The sequence below is a fragment of the Pan paniscus genome, chromosome 17 (genome assembly GCF_029289425.2).
Source record: "Pan paniscus chromosome 17, NHGRI_mPanPan1-v2.0_pri, whole genome shotgun sequence".
Taxonomy (NCBI): Eukaryota; Metazoa; Chordata; class Mammalia; order Primates; family Hominidae; genus Pan; species Pan paniscus.
This window is the reverse complement of record NC_073266.2, coordinates 86419516-86434694: the sequence shown is the minus strand read 5'-3', so window position 1 is coordinate 86434694 and position 15179 is coordinate 86419516. Positions and strand designations below refer to the sequence as shown.

Here is a 15179-nt window from a genome sequence, read left to right as displayed (position 1 = left end):
ATTTATCATTTTATATTTTAAAATTTTACATTAAAACATTTTCAACATAAAATTATATAAAATTCAAACAATACCACAAATAAAATCGTATTGGGACACGGCCACGCTCATTTCTTCACACTTTGCCTATAACTGCCTTCACACACAATGGGTAAGTTAAGCTGTTGAGAGAGAGACCATATAGGTAGTAAAGCCCAAAATAGTTACTTTGTGGTCCTTTACACTAAAGTTTTGTCAACCTCTGCCCTCTTCCCATGGTTCTCAACCAAGGCTGCATGGTATATCAACATGAGGAGATTTTTCTTACTATCAGTGACCAGAAGCCTACTCTAGAAATTCTGATTTAAGATAATTTTAATATCTCCTTTGGTTTTTGTTATTTTAATGTCTTTATGTTTTAAAGAGGCAATATCAAATGTATTTATTTTCTGCAGTTTTATTACATCTAAGTGCTTATTATTATGAGATGAAATTATATTCGTCTGCTATAATTTTTTTGTGGACATTGTAAGTAGAAGTGAATAGTAGCTTTTTTGTCTCTAAATTATAGTCCTGAGCTATGCATTCTAATGTGACTTCACCATTTATTCTCTGGATAAGCTTAGTCAGGTAACTTCATCTACCCCAATGTAGACAACTTATCTAATCTGACAAGGTTTGTGAGAAGTGAAATTAATCAAAGTAATTAGAAAGCACTTCGTCTAGCAATGTAACACTTAAAGGAGAAACACTGTGGTAATATAAATTTTTTAAATGTATGTTTCTCTCATATATTTAGGCATATGGATATCGAGACATCAATGTAATTTATTGAATAAATCTATACAGCAGAGTAACTCTTTACAGTAGAAAATCTATTAGAATCTCATCCTGGTCCCACCACTTACTCATTGTCTAATTCTGGACAAGAAATTTATTATCTTATTAAGTTTTCTTACTAGTAAAATTAGTATGATACCATACATATAATACCATAAATACAATAGCACAAATACTATATTTGTGGTATTGTAGGGACAGAAGAGGGTCAACTACTCAAAATTCCTTGCAAACTATTTAGGATGATTAGAGTATGAGGCATTTTAAAAATATCTCAAAAGGATAAAAATTCTAAATTACTTGTTTTAACATTGTTGATTATAATGGCTTGATTGCAACATACTTTATAATTATTATACTGTTATAAAATCTGTTGCTATGACATGCTAAATTCTAAAAGCCCAACAACTTAGTCAACATTTAGAAAAATGTTACATTTCAACAATATCCTTTATAGTATCATAATAAATTATGATATAAAAGCCTAAAAACTGCTTTTTCATATATATATAATTGTACCGTTATTGTAGAAAATGTTCTGTTCCCAAATCTAAGAGATGCTCTGGCTTCCAAAATGTAGGAAACCAAAATTACGTTCTTGGCACTAGACCTCATTTACCAATTATATATAATCAACTAAGGGTCAAATTTTAGATGATGTAGTTTGACATTTGGGATGTTTGTTTGGGAATATGAGGTGAAAATATTATATCACAATTTAATTTAGTACCTGCCATTACTTTCATTGTTAAGATTAATACTTAAAGTTTCTATCATTGCCTCACTTATAGAATAAAAATGATAAAGTTGCCACAAGAAGGCAGCAACTTAGTAATGAAAAATTAATATAAGGAGAGCAAATGTATTTTTGGGCAAGGACAAATATGCTGTGTCAAGTCTTTGTGAACTTGTAGTATTCTTTTAAATGTTAAAATTAAATAAATTGATTTAACATTAAATAACAGATAACAAGTAGAACCAAGGTTTTAAATAAGTAATACATGGTCTGAATGAATAAATTTTAACTCTTAAGATTTTTTTTAAGTAATGATTTTAGCAGTAGCAACAACAAAGCTTAAATAATGCCTTCTGATGTTTTACTATTGGCAGATTTATCAAAACATACAAATTATTTGATAAATATATGTGTATAACATATATTAAAAAGTAAAAGTCTTATAAAATTATAAGAAGTTTTAGTTTTTATTTTGTAAAACTGTTTCTTATCACATCATTCTTTTCCAAGAATCATATGAAAATTCACTAACTTAAAAAGCATTTAATTGCATGTACCTTAAAATGATAAATAAAAAGTCAGGTAATATTTTAAGCTCTCAGAGTTTATCATAAAAATTACAATAATTTTATCAAATGGAAATAGAATTCCATTGCTTTGCTTCTGATGATGAAGAGAAACTCCTAAAATATTTTAATTCTAACTTAACTGTGAATTTTAACCAATAGCGTGTTCTAGCATTAAATGAATTTCAGATAATGCAGAAATTACTGAAACCTGTTTTCTGAAAATTTTAATGTAAAAGTACATTCTTTGTACAGTAAGCACTAAAATATTTGTTCACTTAATGACATCAATTTCTTATTAAACGTCGAGAAAAAGTACATAAATATCCAACACTACATTTACTGAATGAATATTTATTGAGCTTATTTATGTATCAAGAAACAAAGAGGAACTGAATATATGACTTTAAAAATACAAATAGAATATGAGTAACATTGGGCATCTTTTTACAAAGGAAAAAAAATTGAGTGTCATAGAAAGGCCTGCAATAAATCAGGTAAAAGGAGAAGGTTGTTTGAGGAAATGATTGATATTTAAGCTGCAAATTGAAGTTTAATAAGGCAGAAAAGCACAGCCAGACCCAGAGTGTACCAAGCACAGAAAGCAAGAAAAATGTTTGAACACTGCAAGACCAAGAAGAGTCTGTCCAGTTATGGAATGTTAGGATTTGGGGAGAACATGGTATAAAAGGAAACTGGACAAACACGGACTGGTTCTGAAAAATAAGTATGAATATCAGAATCAGTTGAGTTGCTTGTAAAAACTGTAATATTGTGATTATTCCTGAGGATAAAACATTGGATCATTTTCTAAACATAGCTATTTACTCATTCTTCAACTGCCATGGCTTGATATTGTTGAAAAGATACTGAAAATTGTAATCATTAACAACAACTGGAATGTAAGCTTTATGAAACCAGGACTGTGTCATTTTGCTCATAAGCCCAGCACCAGACACACACTGTATGTGTGCTCCATAAATAACTGTTAAGTGAAAGAGAAAGCAGATAATGATAGTCTCCAGGAAAAAGCCCTTCTGTATTTCAATGACAATGATTAGACACAAAGCAAAATTAAGACAGCACTCTAAAAGAATCCAGTTACTAGACTTACCATAACATAACATGAAAAGGACTTCTCCGTACATTGACTCTGAACTCTTACTGCTATTGCCAGAGCTGTTTTACATTTTATAGTAGTGAACACAGTGAGGCAGAGAGGATTTTTAATAAAATAACCTACAGATGAGTCCCAATTCTCCTTTTAGACTGATTGCCTCAATTTTTCTTTTTTATAACATAAGAAAACTCTTTCCTACAACCTAGTGTTATGAGGGAGAACTGAAATCATTTAGAGAAAATATTTATTAACTTCCAAATTCAACTCAAAAATGTCTAAAGTCATAAATTTATTTCCTAAAGAAGAAAACATCAACAGCCACTTCAAATACAAAATAGTGTATTTACTTTTTCCTCAAGTTGTACCAAGATGACAATCACTTTTTAAATGGACCTAGTCAATGGAGAAAACTCCCAAAAGAATGCCCTATATGCCACTTGGCAGGCCAGTGAAGAGTCACCTAAAACCAATGTGAATGTTCCAGTAATTGATTTGCAAATATTCAGAAGGTAGCAGCTGGGTTCAACTACACTCCCTGTAATTGAGATATGAGAGCCATTGTCTAATGCCAGACACAACTATTTCCTTATATATGTATTGATGTTATACCTATTTTTAAGCTTTGCAGTATCCCTCAAGATTTCAATGTGTTTATCTTTCAGTCTTAAATTACATTGAATTTATTTGCTAGACTTATTTAGATGTCTGTTTTGTAATATCCAAATAAATCAGTCTCTTAAAGTAATTTTTTGTAATCAATACAAAAATAGATGACTATGGCTATAAAATAGTATCCTTTGAAAATTGCATAGTTTAGAACATGAACACAGACTAAATCTCACTCTCTCAAGCCAACCTCCAAAGATCAAAAATGAGAAAAAAATAAAATCACTGGTAGCTGCAAACCTGTCAACACAATAAAGAGGCTTAGACTTATAGAAACTTGACGGATATGTAAGAGGTGCAATAAATGTCTGAGGGCAGCAGAGACTTCTCTGGAGACCATGTGGGAGCAGAGTCAGATGGGGATGGTGCAGAAGAGAAAACATACGCTATGGTGGATGTCCTGTAAAGGTAGCCACATCACGTTAAGCAGGGAAATAACGGAGAGCAGATCTCAGACCTGGAGAGCCAGAACACAAGCTACTATCAGAAATGTAATAAGGGAGATTAGAAAGTACAAGGGTCGGCCGGGCGCGGTGGCTCACGCCTGTAATCCCAGCACTTTGGGAGGCCGAGGCGGGTGGATCACGAGGTCAGGAGATCGAGACCATCCTGGCTAACACGGTGAAACCCCGTCTCTACTAAAAATACAAAAAATTAGCCGGGCGTGGCGGCGGGCACCTGTAGTCCCAGCTACTCGGGAGGCTGAGGCAGGAGAATGGTGTGAACCCGGGAGGCGGAGCTTGCAGTGAGCCGAGATCGCGCCACTGCACTCCAGCCTGGGCGACAGAGCGAGACTCCGTCTCAAAAAAAAAAAAAAAAAAAAAAAAAAAGAAAGTACAAGGGTCATTGTTTTCAGGTTTTTCAAGGTCATGGGTAGCACTCTAGATTGCAAGGGGCATCTTGGAAAGCAGGGCTGTCATTTAGAAACTTCCTGGAAAGGGACAGGAGGAAAGCAAGAAGTTGATATTAAAGGAATTATCAAAGAATGATAAGACAAATTGATTTTCATCCTCCTACCCAAAAGCTTGGATTTTTAAAAAGTGTCCCTTCACTGTATCGACAAAAGAGGGCATATTACGACTAAGAAATTAAGTACACAATTCGTAATTTTTATTATTCCACTTTCCCCCATAGAACCCACCTGTTACCTCTTATTCTTGCTATCCCTGGAAAATCCTACCCAACTGTTATGGACTGAATTGTGTTCCCCCCAATATTTGTCTTTAGAAGTCTTATCCCCAGTGTGATAATATTTGGAGATAGGTTCTATAAATAGGTAACAAAGATTAAGAGGATACATTAGGGTGGGGCCTTAATCCAATGGAACTGATGTCCTTATAAGAAAAGGAAGATGTACCAGAGATCCCTCTCTCCAAGTGAGCACAGAGGAAAGACCATGTAACAACACAGTGAGAAGGCAACCATCTACAAGCCCAGAAAAGAGACCTCACCAGAGACTGAACTTGCCAGCACTTTGATCATGGACTTCCATCCTCCAGAACTGTGAGAAAATAATGTCTGCTGTTTAAGCCTTCCAGTCTGCAGTATAGCCTGAGCAAAACAATACACACTTTGTCACAGAAAAAGGAATGCAACATCTATACAAAGCTACTAGAAGTAGAAAACAAAATGAGAATCAAAGCACTGCAGCTTATACAAATATTTTGCATAAAATCACCACACGGAAAAGAAAAAACTGTAATAATATCCTCCAGCATGAATTAAATCAGGAAAAGAAGGAAAAGGGGAACCCCAATATTGGATACACATGAAGTAACTATATATCAATTTGATTACATAACCACAGAATATAGTTTAAGTGACCTGTGAATACAGAACTCTAACTTAATATCCAGTGGGATAGATGTTCAGAGCAAAAAGGATTGCATAGAAACCTTAAGCATCACTTAAAAGGGCTATTATGTATAATAATACTGTTAGAAGTCTGTGAGAATGTTATATATATTTTAAAATAAAGCAAATAACCATATGCATTAACATTATTAGGAAACAGTTTAAGAGAGATACAGATAAAAAATTGTTAAGAAAAGGGACAATCACATTAGAAAATGGTTTGCCAGTTTTCTAAAAATAAAACATTTACAGCTACATTCTGAACCAGTAATTCTATTCCTAAAGAAATAAATCCCACTCCTATGATTAATAAAAACATAATAGTTACATAAGAATATATTAACAGCTTTATTCATTATAGTCAAAATCTAGAATGAAACAAATGTTTATGAACAGAATAGATAGATTTCAGCATATTCATACAATGGAGTAGCAGTCTATTGTTACTAAATAAAAGATAAAAAACTAGCAATAGATGAGACACTATGAATAAATCCAAAAACAATTTGGTGAACAAAACAAGGCCGACACAATAGAATATTTATGGCCTATAAAGTTCTAGAACTGACAGCATTAATATATACTATCTATAAAGCAAGGAATTGACCAGGAAGGGACATATGAACTTTTCAAGATGGAAAAAATCTTCCATATCTTGGTAAGGGAGTGCATTATACAGTTGCTTGCGCGTTTTGTGATACATCAACCATTATCACTCAAGGCAGGGTGTGGTCACCCAAGTCTATAATCCCCAAAATTTGGTAGGCCCAACCGAGTGGATCACTTGAGCCCAGGAATTTAAGCAGCCTAGGTAACATGGTGAGACTCCAACTTTACAAAATTTAGTCAGGCGTGGTGGCATGCGCCTTTGGTCTCAGTTACTCAGGAGGCTGAGATGAGAGGATCACTTGAGCCCAGAAGGTCGAAGCTGCAGTGAGCCATAATTGTGCCACTGCACTCCAGCCTGGGCAGAAACATGAGACCCTGTCTCAAAAACAAAACAGAAACAGAAAAAAAAAATTCATTATCGTTCAATATCTGTGCATTAAACTGTGTGTAAATTATAAGCCAGGTTTAAAAAAAAAAGGTAAGCAATGAACATTTAATGGTAAATGTAAATGAGGAATTAGCAATATAAATGTGACTGGTTCTATCCCTGTCCACTGAAAGGATATGGAAGCAATTACACTGCAAGGAAAGTGAAGATGGCCAGCATCCTAATATCTCCAGTAAGATATGCCAGGGCTGTTTGAAGAAATGCTTGATGTCAGTGCTGCAGCGAGGAAAGTACAGGATGAACACAGAACACATGCATGCCTGAAAGCAATTAAGCACTCATTGATTTATGCAAAATACTATAGGAACAGTAGTTTTAGCCTAAAAGGGATCCAACTGGTTAGCTTTGGGACAATTTGAGAATCTGAATAAAAGAGAAAATGCTTTAGTCCATACAGGTTGCTATAACATCATACTATAGACTAGGTAGCTTAAAACAACACTAATTTGGCCGGGCCCGGTGCTCATGCCTGTAATCCCAGTACTTTGGGAGGCCGAGGTGGGTGGATCACCTGACATTGGGAGTTTGAGACCAGCCTGACCAACATGGAGAAACTGATCTCTACTGAAAAAACAAACAAACAAACAAACAAAAATTAGCCGGGTGTGGTGGTGCATGCCTATAGTCCCAGCTACTCGGGAGGCTGAGGCAGGAGAATCGCTTGAACCCAGGAGGCGGAGGTTGCGGTGAGCTGAGATTGCACCATTGCACTACAGCCTGGGCAACAAGAGCGAAACTCTGTCTCAAAATAAAACAAAACAAAACCACTAATTTATTTCTTACAGGTCTGGAGGCTAGGAAGTCCAAGATCAAGGCACTGGCAAATTTAGCCTCAAGTAGAGGTCTAATTTCTGACTCACAGATGTATTCTCCATGTGTCTTCACGTGTTGGAAGGAGCCAGCTAGCACCTTGGGCCTCTTTCATAAGGATACTCATCCAATCCTAAGAACTCTGCTCTCATGACCTAATCACTTTCCAAACATCCCACCTTCTAAAACTATCACCCTAGGATTAAGTTTTCAATATGTGAATTTTGGCAGAACACAAGTGTTCAGACCATACTAGACAATATTCATTTATAACACCCTAAGAAAATTAATTCATGAATCTATAATGTTAAATAGAGAAAAAGAGACAAAGAAAAAAAAAAGAAAAACTACTGGGAGGGACAGGAAAATGGTAGCTCAAAAGTGTAAATTGATAGAGTAACTTTTGCAACTACCAACTATAATAAATTTACATAAAGATCATCAGTAGGTTCCAGAATCATTAGATAAAGGGTTTCTGGAGAAAACAATACATTCAGGAATCAAAATGTTATACCACACATGACTTACTAACTTCAAAGTGAGTATTATATTGGAGAAAGCTGGCAGTCCACACCTTAACCAAGTGATCATATTTAGCATGGGTAATAGCTGAACAACATGGCATTGTTTCTCTTGATATGAAGCATTAGGAAATCCATGGAGATTTTATATATTATTCTTACTAAAAATATGTTAACCTGAGTCTAGTCTGTCAGTCAGTGGTTCTCAACCCTGATGATTTTGTCCTGAGGAGACATTTTGCAAAGTCTGAAGATGATTTTAGTTGTCACATCTGAAGAAGTACTACTGGCATCTGGTGGATAGAAACCAGGAGTACTGCTAAACATCCTACAATGTACACGGTGGCACCCCACAACATGTCAATAGTGGGAGAAAATCCTGGTCTAGACTTAATTCTTGTTTGCAGGAAATACAGAACGTAGAAGAACAAAGGATACCATTAACAATCAATTAGACCAATACAGAATATAGTATATTCTATCACTGAACTAATCTGATTGTTTAAAACACCAATTTGTGGGGAAATAATGAGAGAATCTATCCTAAACTAAAAAGCAATTAGGAAGATATAACACCTGATGCATTAACAAAACTAGATTGGAGGCTGCTTTACAATAATGCCCACAAAAGACATTCTTGGAAAAAGAGAATTTATGAATTAGATATTGATAATATTAATAATTTATTAATTTATTCAGTTTGATCATTATGATTATGTAGGTAAATGCCATTATTCTAGGGAGATGCCTGTTAACACATTAAGACAGGTATCATGATGAATGTCACTTGTGTTGAAATAGTATACCTACAACAGACAGTAACCTTAAAAGATAAAAGATAGTGTTGATTTTAACATTTATTAAAGTTAAAAATATACTTTTTTTAAAGAACATAGATAAAGAAAAACATATTGCAATAGTAGCCTATGTAGGAAATGGTATGGAAAAATAAGCAGAAAATACATAATGAATGAGCACAAAGAGAAGGGCTTTGTAGAAACCAGTGGTGACCATGTGCCATAAACTAAAGCATACTGCCTAAGAAAGTTGTCTGTCTCTGAGTGCTACATAAGTAAAAAGTAAACCCATTTAGCAAACATAAATATGAATGTATGCCTCGGGTGTCAAGATATCACCATCATTCCAAGTGTCCTGCTTCCAGAATTTTATTTATACTCTTGCACAGATAGACAAGTTCTAGATAAAACATGTTTTTCCACTGTACACTATAAATATGTATTGATTTTGATGTATCAAGCTTTTATTTACTTAGCAAGGTAAAAACTTTAGGATTCTGGACAAAAATATTGTGTTAGTTGTGATAGCAACATCAAAGGTACACTTTAGTGAAGATTTACATCTGTGGCCTAAGTTTTCTCTTCTAGGAGTGGAAAAATATTTAGCAAGTGTGAGTTAGTTGAAAGGATCGATTACTCAAATATGTCAGTGAGCCAAAGTCCAACACGGACATTTGTCCAAATTCAAAAACAAATGTCAATGCCTATGGATCGATTACATAAGACTCTTCAGCTCACCTGACCTTTTTACTGAAAGGTTCTTAACATTTATGGTGGAGGATAGGATTTCCCAAACGATTAGATAAAGGTCAGAGTATACACTTGAGTGTTGTTTGAAATTTAGTTTCCAATAATTATTTATGACCAGAATTCAAAATCATTTATAGGGAAAATTTTAAGTGGCTCTTGTCTAGAACCTGGCATATATCCTTTGAGCTTCTTATTACGCTTGTTTTTACCTCAATGCTCCACCTCACTGCTGCGCTCCACATTCTCTCACCTCCACAAAGTAAAATCGATGGGAGAAGGAAGAACTTCCTTCCCTCCCTTGCCAGCAGTTATAGTGTCAAATAAAGGAGTAGGTTACAATGACAACTGTTTCTACTCAACCTAGATTAATGGATAGAGCATACATGAGGAAAAACCTTTGTGGGGGCCAAGATGTTTAACTATAAAAAGAGGAAATACAGAATGAGTATTGAAAATTTTAAGGATCTAGAAGCTAAAAAAGCAGTGGTCAGGATTATGGGATTGCCTCATAAGTCATTGGTACTGAAATAAGTAAATAAAGCCTTGAACTCTAAATGTCAAGAAAATGACTAGTTTCTAAGAGCAGATTATTAAAGGAATATAGAACCGCTTTGCTGGGGTCCATTGAAATGAGTGAATGTCAAACTAGATGCATGGAATAAACACCAGCATTGGTGTACATTGAAATGAGTGAATGTCAAACTAGATGCATGGAATAAACAACAGCATTATTAAGCAAGGCAGTAGAAAATATATGGTGAAGGACTCCTTTGACAATCAAAATGGTTACCATGTAGTCAGTGACAAGATTTAATGAAATCTTTTCTAGAACAAAAATTTCAATGGACTCAGAAAAAAAGTGCATTCACTTTATCTGAAAAACAAACATTGAAATAAAATGATTCATTATCTTCACAATATATCAAGAATCTTTTTAAGCCTAAAAAAGAATTTAGGTTTCTACTCAAGGAAGTTCAATTGAAGATTTCTTCCATGTTAACATTGAGTTCAACAATGGGTTCAAGATCACTTTTTTGTTGCTGTTAATATCCAAATACTTCATCTTCCAAATAAATAGGTGGCATTTACTGAAAAATTTTTTTTCATTTACTGAAAATTTAATGGTTGTATATAATTTATAAATCATCACCCTTATTTTAATGTGAAGGCCTATTATCTCCATACCATGGCTGAACAAAATATATCGTATTATTTGTCCTATTACATATCATTTCATTAATTATAATGTCTATTATTTCTTGAGAATATCCAGTGAGATAAGCACAGTCTTAAGCTGTTTGCCTTTGTTAATTCACTTACTCCTCCCTTATTTATATTTTATATATTCTCCCAGAGTTCTGGGATTACAGAAGTGAGCCACTGCCCCCGGCCACGTGTTCCATCTTAACATTGTAAATATATATATATTTACAAGTGACCAATGTGGTATACTATAATTGCATTTATTTTGCTATTATAATTTTATGTTTCCTGAAGTTATGAAGTGCCTCATAGTTTCTTGCTTAGTTTTCGATGCAGTTACTAATCTGGAACATTCCAACAGAAGTACACATTTCCGAGAAATACTGACAAACTCAGAACATAATATGAGTGTCACTTTTATTTTATTTTGAGACATCTTTTACCTGGCATCAACTTTCATCATAATCCTGGAAATACTCTTGTAGTCTTTTCTATTTAGTTCTACTTCCTAACTCATGTTTTTTACATCATTTTGTGAACTGCAAAGAGGTTACAGCAGTTGATAATTTCTGGAGATTTGGTATGTCTTATAATGTACTATTCTAATCTATATTATTATTGTAAATTGAGTATGTGTACAATTCTAAGATGTAAGTCACTTTCTTCAGAATTTTAAACATTTACCTACATTGTTTTATAATTTCTGGAGTTGCTTGTTGAGAAGTCTGATAATGTTTCTGATTTCTGATCATCTAGATATATGTGCTAATTTATCTATCACTGCTTGCTTTCAGGCAGTTTATTGTATTCCAGTGTTACGAACTTTAATGAAATGAACTTTGCTCTGTCTTTTTGGTATGATTGTGCTACTTACTTGGATGGATATATTCGTCTAAACCATCATGACCTTCATTTGGAAGAATTTTGTTTTTCTAATTCTCTCGCTTTTAAACTTCTTTTTTAAGGAGCTCTGAATTTGGGGGACTAATTGCTAAATTAATGTTAAGAAACTTCCTTTTTTTATTACATCCTTATCTTTGTGGTTTACTTTCTGGGTGACTCATTCAACTTTCAACTCCAAATCACATATTTTAATTTTCATTTGTGTTATCATGTATCCATGTCCTAAGAGCAATATTTTTGTTTTCTCTATGTTACATTTTATGTAACATTTTGTTATTTTTGGGCTAATCAATGTTTTTGCTGTTCGGATATTAGATAGAGGGCTTTTAATCTACTTCTACCACCAGAATTATTTTTTAAAAATAAATTGCATTGTATATATTTAAGGTATGCCACATGATGTTATAATGTATATAGACAGTGGCAAGGCTACTGTAGTTTAGCAAATTAGCATATCCATCACCTCACATAGTTACCTATTTTTTGTTCATTTATTTTTGTGGCAAGAACAGTTAAAATCTACTCATTTGGCATGAATCTCATATACAGTACAGTTCTGTTACCATGTATTTCTCATCTTGTACATTAGATCTCTAGACTGATTCATTATACATATATAAATATATATAAATATATGTATAATGAATATAATAATATATAATGTGATGAAATGGGGAGATGTAGGTCAGAGGATACAAATATATATATGTGTGTATATATATATGATGGGGAGATGTATATGTATATATGATGGAGATGTGTGTGTGTATATATGTGTGTGTGTGTGTATTTGTATTGTATGTATTTCTGTTGCTTTGTAGCCTCTGACCTACATCTGCCCATTTCGTCATCCCCAACAATGTCCCTGGGACCCAATTTTTGTTCTCTATCTCTATATATTTGAATTTTATTTTTAGAGTTCACATGTAAGTGAGAACATGCAATATTTTTCTTTCTGTGTTTGGCTTATTTCAGTTAGTATAATGTCCTACCGGCCCATCCATGTTGTTGCAAATACATAATCCCATTCTTTATTAGAGCTGAATACATATTCCATTGTATATACTTATCACAGTTTCTTTAACCATTTTTTTCATAAGTGAACACTGGGTTGTTTCTATATCTTGACTATTGTGAATAACGGTGCAATGACCGTGGGAGTGCTGTATCTTAACAAGGTGGTGTTTTCATTCCTTTATGTATATTCGCAGAGGAGGAATTGCTGGGTCACATGATTGTTCCATTTTGAACTTACTTAGAAACCTTGGTATTGTTTTCCATGATGGCTGTACCAATCTATATTCCCACCAACAGTGTATGAGTGTTCCCTTTTCCCCATAGACTACCACTATTGTTTTCTTTTCTACTGATGCTTTTCTAGTTTTTGAAAAACTTTCTACCGGATGTTAAAACTTCTCCATAACAGGAATTTTTTAGATGTTAATTTATATTTAAGAATGAGTTACTAAAAAGCCAATTGGATGTTTAGTGTACAAACAGGAGGGGCTTATTAACCAAGGGACTTAAGTAAAGATAGTGGAGCTTCCAGTCTCTATTTTCCTTTGAGAAGGGCACTGTACTCAGAGAGAAATGTTCCACTCTTTCGTGAAATGAATTTTCTTGGAGTTAAAACAACTAAAACATATTAAGAGTTTCCCTGTTCTTTATGCACAATGTCATTAAATCCCCCTATTGACAGTAAATAAATTAGTCCCTCAGTTGCACGCACAATGGTTTAGTTTAGCGTTCTTCTGTCTCAATTTTTCCAGATAAAAAACCTTCCAGTCTTTCTCTACAGTAGGAAAAGTGTAAGCATTGGCTGGCTATGTGAGAAGAAGGGAGAGATCTAGGGTTGAATAAAATCGTACATATGATTTTAACCAACCCTCCTATTTTCTGTTCTTCTTTCACCCATTATCAGAGCTACCTGTTGTTTCTTTTTATACATATACATTTTTTTTCTCATGATAGACTCTTGCTCTGTCACCCAGGCTGGAGTGCAATGGCGTGATCTCGGCTCACTGCAACCTCTGCCTCCTGGGTTCGAGCGATTCTCTTGCCTCAGCCTCCTGAGCAGCTGGGATTACAGGCATGTGCCACTATGCCTGGCAATTTTTTTGTATTTTTTTTAGTAGACACGGGGTTTCACCATGTTGGCCAGGATGGTCTCGAACTCCTGACCTCATGATCCATCCGCCTCGGCCTCCCAAAGTGCTGGAGTTACAGGCATGAGCCACCATGCCCAGCCTTTTATATATACTTTTAAGTTTGGGCATACATGTGCAGGTTTGTTCCACAGGTAAACATGTGTCATGGGGGTTTGTTAAACAGATTATTTCATCACTCAGGTATTAAGCCTAATACCCATTAGTTTTTTCCTGATCCTCTCCCTCTTTCCACCGTCTACCCTAACCCTAATCAACTCCTAAAGGAGTTGATTTCACCTTGGAAGTTAGGATGTCAGTATATAAATTTGGGGAACACACACACTTTCAGACCATACTAGTGACCAACGTGCTTTGAGTGAATCAAATGTAGTCAAATCTAGCCCGGGCGTGGTGGCTCACGCCTGTAATCCCAGCACTTTGGGAGGCCGAGGCGAGTGGATCATTTAGCTTAGGAATTCAGGACCAGCCTGGCCAACATGGTGAGACCCCGGTCTCTACAAAAAAATGCAAAAGTTAGCCAGGCATAGTGGTGCGCACCTGTAGTCCCAGCTACTTGGGAGGCTGAGGTGAGAGAATTGCCTGAGCCCAGGAGGCAGAGGTTGCAGTGAGCCGAGATTGCGCCACTGCAATCCAGCTTAGGTGACAGAGTGAGACCCTATCTCCAAACAAACAAACAGAAAGGAGTCAAATATAGAACAAATCATATTCCAAATGAATATAGACAGCTTTGCCCTTCCTCCATTCTTATTTTACTTTTACTTTCGACCTCATAGAAAGTTAAAATAGAAGGCTCTCTTTTTTGATATGTGCTTTGTCCTTATCCTTCCCTCATTCGTTCAATTAATGGCCATTTGTTGAGTGATTACGAGCCACGCACTATTGCAGAATGAAGTTAAGAACTCCACCACCTAAACTGTCAGGCCCTTTCCTTCCCTTTTTATGCCATACTCATATTAACCAGGGATTTTAGCAGAAGAGAAATGTAATTGTTTGTTTGATTTAAGGCATATGTTTCCAGAAGGTGTCAGTTCATAGGAAAACATGTTTTCTAAGGAAAACGTTTGATGATAATGATGGAAAGGTTCTAAGTCAATGACCTCCCATGTAAAATAGAAAATTTATCTCCACTGGAAATTAGAATCCGTGTTAAACACAACTGTAAGAGTGTTAGTAAAGCAGTTTTAGATTGGAAGCATTGAGAGTAACAAT

General features: G+C 34.9%; 1 protein-coding gene across 10 annotated transcripts in view; it reads right to left on the bottom strand.

Annotated features, from left to right (window-relative positions):
- The window catches only part of CCDC102B (coiled-coil domain containing 102B), a 368750-nt gene that overhangs the window by 198180 nt on the left and 155391 nt on the right, over positions 1–15179 (bottom strand). The gene's annotated exons all lie outside the window — the stretch shown is intronic.